General features: G+C 65.8%; 1 long non-coding RNA gene across 1 annotated transcript; it reads right to left on the bottom strand.

Moving 5' to 3' along the window:
• Positions 1-1,893: 1,893 nt before the first annotated feature.
• Positions 1,894-2,594, bottom strand: LOC126877570 (uncharacterized). Its single transcript, XR_007695150.1, has 2 exons — positions 2,555-2,594; positions 1,894-1,996 (listed from the first exon to the last, which is right to left on the bottom strand). It is a non-coding gene; the product is annotated as an uncharacterized LOC126877570 (long non-coding RNA).
• Positions 2,595-4,985: the final 2,391 nt, after the last annotated feature.

The following is a 4,985-nucleotide window of genomic DNA, read 5'->3' as shown; positions in this document are numbered from 1 at the left end:
GATCTTGCGCTCTTCTCGACCTACCGAGATTGCATTGCAGCAGGCGCTTGAACTATGCCGCCACCTCCATGGCCTCCTCCCGGCCATCCGCCGCTGCTGCTGGTTCGGCGGCGCTTCCCGGTGTCTCTGCCGCGGCGGCTGCTGCTGCTGCTGCCGCTACCGCTGCTGGTTGGCGGATCGGTCTCCTCCTCTTGACCTTCGGGGGGCTGCATGCCTCTCCGCCCATCCTGTGATTCGCGGGTGCCCCGAGCGACTCGCACAGCGGACACTTGGGAGCGGAAGCGGGACACTCTCTGGCGCGGTGTCCGCTCCCGCCGCACCTGTAGCACAGGTGCCCTCGGTCCTCGCCGGATACGCAAGTGGCGCGCACGTGCCCCAGTTCCAGGCACCTGAAACACTGCAGCGGCCGCTTCGGTATGGCCCTTATCCTCGCCGTTGACCAGCCCAGGGCTATCTTCTCCGCCTGGGCCAGCTTGCGGGCTCCTGCCGCCGGACACTTGACCCATGCCGATCCGAGGCCGCCTCTGGTGGCGCCGATCTCGCCCACTTGCACCTCCGCGCTGCCGCATCCCGCCGCCGAGGCCAGTGCTCTTCGCAGCTCCTCCTTCTTGACCGAGATGTCAATCCCGGTCACGCGCAGCTCCGCCATCCTGGTCGGTGTGGCGATTCTCACCGCCGTCGGGTCTAGCGTCTCGGCCAGCCGCGTCGCCAGTAGCGTCGCCTTTCCCCTGTCCTTGTCTCCGGGGACTTGTATTATAATGGCGCCCGTCATCGCCTTCTTCATCTCGAGGCGCTCCGTGCCGAGCTCCGATAGCGGGATCCTCGTTCTTGCCGCTTCCAGGACGTCGGCGTACGACATCCTCGCCCCCTCTTTCAACGTCAGGGTCACCACGGATGTTCGCGGTGCGCGAGGGGGCGTGACCACCTTGGGTGTCCGCGGTGGTCCTCTCTGCGTAGCGGGGGCGCTCGCCTTCGGTGCGCCCGTCGTCCTGCCGGCCTGGGGTTGCCGCTGTTGTTGCTGCCGTACCCGCGTCGGTGGTGGCGCGGTCGGACCTTTCCTCGCCGCCTCTCCTCCGGCGGCGGCGGCGGCTGCCTTCGCCTCGCTCGCCTTCTTCCTGTTTCTCCTCCTTTTCTTCGTCGTCTCCACCAGCTCCCATCCGCCGTCCTCCCGTTCCCTTCGGGGCGGCGTCGGTTGGGCGGCGGGAGGGTCGACGGGGCGGTCCCCGCTGGGTCGCGCTTCGGGGGTGCGTTGACTTCGCGCGTCTCCGAATCGTTCTTCGATGGTCCTGAGAATGGAGGGACCCAGTTCTCGGACCGCTCTCTCCAGGGCGTCCAGACGCGTCCTGTTCTCGGTTCCGCCTTCCCACGCGGGGCGGGCGTATTCGGGAGCCGCGTCGGAGCATCGCGGGCACTCGTTGATGCGAGCGGCCAGTCTCCTCAGCTCCTGGCGGAGGGCTGCGTTCTCCCCCTCCAGCACGGACAGCCTCGCGTCCACGTCGTCGGTGGCACGCGCTGGCCTTTCCCTCCTCGCGGATTCCTCGTTCCAGGCGGCGGTGATATAGCTCGCCGCGTTCTTCAGGGACCTGATGTAGGTCCCCTTCAGGTTCGACGACGTCGTCGCGACGTGCATGATTTCAGACACGTGCATCGTCAGGCCCGCGCTGATTTCCGCCGGAGAACTCGTCCTCATCTGCACCTCCAACTCTTCGGACACCACCGGTGTTGTCGCGGCTGCCGTTCTCTTCCTCTTACCCCTGGACGCCATCGAAGCCAGCGACGAACGCGAGGCGATCGAGGCGACCGACTCCTCGTCGTCGGACCTCGCCCGCCCCCGCGATCCCCCCGCCATCGATGACGTACCGTCGTCCAAACCTAACCCCAACCTAACCCCAACCTTTTTTTTTTTTTTTTTTTTTTTTTTTTCGTGGAGAAATCCTCATGGACACCCGCTAGGCGGGTAGTGTCGGACTCTTACCGACTAAAACTCCACGGTGGCCTATCCTGACGCCTGAGTCGAGACGCACCCGGGTTCTCTTCCGAATTCTGCCGGTCACCCCCGGGCGTCTATCTCTCCTTCTTTCGAAGGGAGGCATCCTTGCTCTTCTTTGGAACACTAGGGGGGACCACACCCCCTAGCGCCTCGATCCTGCGCGTCTTCCTGGGGACCCCGTCCCTGACGCCTTTCTTCCTGGTTTCCATGTGCTCCTGTGGCGGCCGGGATAGCTCCGCCGGTTACCCCCGGGGTAGTCCTGCGCTCCGGGGGCTTCTGCCTGCCTAGTACTCCTTGGAGAATCCCAGAAAAATGGCGGCGGTGCGCCTCCTTCCTCTTCGCCAGCGCCCGCCCGAACGTTCACCCATCCTTGTCCGTGCCGCGGCGACCGTTGCTTAACCCATGTGATCGGTGGGAAGTCCACGTCTCCACCGCTGCCAGCGGGCGCTGACAACCTAACCCCAACCTAACCCCAACCTAACCCCAACCTAACCCCAACCTAACCCCAACCTAACCCCAACCTAACCCCAACCTAACCCAACCTAACCCCAACCTAACCCCAACCTTTTTTTTTTTTTTTTTTTTTTTTTTTTTTTTTTTTTTTTTTCGTGGAGAAATCCTCATGGACACCCGCTAGGCGGGTAGTGTCGGACTCTTACCGACTAAAACTCCACGGTGGCCTGTCCTGACGCCTGAGTCGAGATGCACCCGGGATCTCTCCCGAATTACTACCGGTTACCCCCGGGCGTCTATCTCTCCTTACGTCGAAGGGAGGCGTCCTTGATCTTCTTGGAACGCTAGGGGGGACCACGCCCCCTAGCGCCTCGCTCCTATTGCGTCGTTCTGGGGACCCCGTCCCCCTGACGCCTCTTCCTGGTTTCCACGCGCTCCTACGGCGGCCGCGGCGGCGCCGGTGGCGGCGTCGCGCCCCTGTAGCGCGTTGTATTCCTAGGGCGCTGCGACCTCCTGGACGGGTCGCGATCTCGTTCCCTGCTACGTTCCGCCCGCTCCTTCGCCAGCATGACCTGCTCGCAGTAGGTGCGGACAGCGGAGTACTCCTGGCGCCCTCTGAGCATGGCCGCGACGACCGCTTCGGGGGCTAAGCTCTCGCCGATTTCGAGCCGCAGGACGCGTCGTGGTTCCGCCCACGCCGGGCAGAACTCCAGCGTGTGCTGCGCCGTGTCCTCCTCTTCCTCGCAGTGGTGACAGACGGACGTCGTCTCTCGCCGAATCCTTAGCAGGTACTCGCCGAACACTCCGTGGCCGGTGAGCAGCTGCGTCATCCTGAAGGTCAGCGGTGCCCCGCCTCGATCCCTCCACGCCTCCCAGTTGGGAAGCACGGCGCGAACGGCCCGGTGCGGCCGCACGGCGTCCTCCTGGATCAGCTGCGAGCGCCATCGTTCCCAGGTCTCCTTCCTCGCCTCCTCCCGGATGTTCGAGGCCGGCTGGCCGGCGGTCGGTGGCGTCGGATTCCTCTGGTGTTCGTATACGCGTTCGAGCGCCAAGGCTTGCAGCTCGAACGGCGGGGAAGCCGCCAGCACGGTCGCCGACGCGTACGATGTCGTCCTGTAGCCTCTCGCTATGCGGATAGCGGTCGTCCTCTGCAGCCTCCGCAGCAAGGTCAGGCTGCGACGGCTGGTCGTCAGGCTTCTGGCCCAGACGGGTGCCCCGTAGAGAACTCGGGACCGAACCACTCCCTCGTAGAGTCGGCGGACTCTCGATCCCGCTCCGCCGATGTTCGGTAGGAGGCCGCACAGGGCGTTGGCCGCGGCCGTCGCCTTCGGGACCAGTTGCTCGAAATGCGGTCCGAAGGTCCATCCGCTGTCGATCGTGAGGCCCAGGTACCTCATCTGTCGTCCCACCGGGACCTCTTCTCCGCCGATGTTCACCGTCAGCCCGGGGGGAGGCGTTCCTCTTCGCCGCTGGTCGAAGAACCACAGCGCCTCCGACTTGGCCGGCGACACCGTCAGGCCGAGCCTTCGAATGGCGCTCACCGCGCACGCCACTGCGTCCTCCGTGCGGTTCGCCGTGTCGTGCCACCACCGTCCCCCGGCCAGGACCAGGGTGTCGTCGGCGTAGCACACCGTTCCCGCTCCCGGGGGCATCGGACATCGGAGGACCGAGTCGTAGGCCGTGATCCAGAGCAGCGGTCCCAGCACCGACCCCTGCGGAACGCCGCGCTCGATCCGTCTTCTCTCCTCCCCGTTCCTGCCGGCGTAGACGATGTACCTGTCGGCGAGGTACGCTCGAACGATCCCCACCAGGTACGCCGGGACCTCGAAGTGGCGCAGGGCTTCCAGGATCCTGCCCCAGGGGATGGAGTTGAAGGCGTTGGTGACGTCGAGCGACACCGCCACCGCCACCCCCTCCCGGGAGACCCTGTCCTCGGCCATGGCCCTCAGCCTCTTCACCGCGTCCACGGTCGAGCGGCCGCGGCGGAATCCGTACTGGCTGTCGTGCCATCCGGGCGTCCTCTCGGTGATGTGAGCCTCCAGTCGGGCGGCGACGATCCTCTCCAGCATCTTGCCCACCTCGTCCAGCAGGCATATCGGCCTGTACGCGGACGGCGAGTCCGGCGGGCGTCCCTCCTTTCGTAGCAGCACCAGCCTGGCCGTCCGCCATGTCCGGGGGTAGACGCCCTCCTCCAGGCATCTGTCGAACAGGTGTCGCAGGCGGGGAGCCATGGTGACGATCGACTCCGCCCACGCTCGGCCCGGTATTCCGTCGGGGCCTGGCGCCACGTCGCGGGACGCCGTCCTCCTGGCCGCTTCGAAGAGCTCCTCGTCGCTGACTCGCAGTTCCTCGCTCCATCCCGTCGCGGTCGTCGTCGCCGTCTCCTCGTCGTCGTCGTCGTCGTCGTCGACGGAGGAGGGGGAGGATGGCGCCGGTTGGCTCGCGTTCGCATCTTCCGGCGGGAACAGCGTCCCGACGACGTTGTCCAACAGCGTCGGGTCCATGTCCGAGGTCAGCGGGGGCGCCGAGGGTCGTAGCTTCT

This window comes from Bombus huntii, unplaced genomic scaffold (assembly GCF_024542735.1).
Source record: "Bombus huntii isolate Logan2020A unplaced genomic scaffold, iyBomHunt1.1 ctg00000191.1, whole genome shotgun sequence".
NCBI lineage: Eukaryota > Metazoa > Arthropoda > Insecta > Hymenoptera > Apidae > Bombus > Bombus huntii.
The sequence above is the reverse complement of the archived record's forward strand: the minus strand, read 5'-3'. Positions and strand labels throughout refer to the sequence as shown.